Here is a 1294-nt window from a genome sequence, read left to right as displayed (position 1 = left end):
CATAAAGAATGTATCAAACAAAATCAAAAGACAGGAATAATAGAAGAAAATGTAAAGTCCCTCTTAGAAAAAATGACCAACCTGGAAAATACATACAGGAGAGATAATTTAAGTGTTATTGGTTGAAATTGCTGATTGAAAAATTATCAAGGAGAACAGACCTACTGTCCTAGAAGAAGAGGGTGTAATAGTCCTTGAAAGAATCCATGTATCATGGGGTGGCTAGGTGGTGTAGTGGATAAAGCACTGGCCTTGGAATCAGGAGTACCTGGGTTCAAATCCGGTCTCAGACACTTAATAATAATTACCTAGCTGTGTGGCCTTGGGCAAGCCACTTAACCCCATTTGCCTTGCAAAAACCTAAAAAAAAAAAAAAAGGAAAAAAAAGAATCCATGTATCATTTCCAGATAGACTCCAAAATAAAAACTTCAAGGAATATTGTAGCCAAATTTCAGAATTATTAGATTAAGAAGAAAATAAAACAAGCAGCCAAAAATTGTTAATAAACAATTCAAAAACTAAGGAGATACAGTCAAGATTTTGCAGGACTTGTCATCTACAACAATAAAAGATCAGAGGTCCTTGAAGTATGATATTCTAGAGGTCAAAGGAACTATTTTGCCAAAATATATGCCAATAAATCTGACAATCTGTGAAATTGAATATTTACTAAAATATAAATTGTCCAAATTAATAGAAGAGGAAAGAAAATACATAAATAACCCTAGATCAGAAAATATCTCCAGGGCCAGATGGATTCACAAATGAATTCTACTAAACATTTAAAGAACAATTAATTATATATAAACTAATTAAAAAAAATAGGTAGAAGTAGACAGAAAAAAATGTGCAGAACTCTTTTTGCCAAATTCCTTTTATGGCACCAATTAAGTGCTTATACCTAAACCAGGAAGAACAGAAACAGCCAAAGCAAATTACATATCAATTTTCTTAATGAATATGATGCAAAAATTTTAAATAAAATATTAGCAAGGAGATTATAGCAATTTTCACTAGTATAATACCCATCAGGTAAGATTTATACCAAAAATTGAGCAATATTAGCAAAACAATCAGTATAACTGACCATATCAATAATATGCTATCAGAAATCATGATTGTTTTAATAGAGGTTGAAAAAACTTGACAAAATATAGTGCCCGATTCCTACTGAGATACTAGAGAACATTGGAATAAATGGAATTTTCCTTAAAATGATAAGCAGTACCTATCTAACACTATCAGCAAACATTATATATAATGGGGTTGAGGCTAGAAGCATGCCCAACAAGG

The sequence above is a fragment of the Macrotis lagotis genome, chromosome X (genome assembly GCF_037893015.1).
Source record: "Macrotis lagotis isolate mMagLag1 chromosome X, bilby.v1.9.chrom.fasta, whole genome shotgun sequence".
Classification (NCBI taxonomy): Eukaryota; Metazoa; Chordata; class Mammalia; order Peramelemorphia; family Peramelidae; genus Macrotis; species Macrotis lagotis.
Note: the sequence above shows the minus strand (reverse complement) of the source record.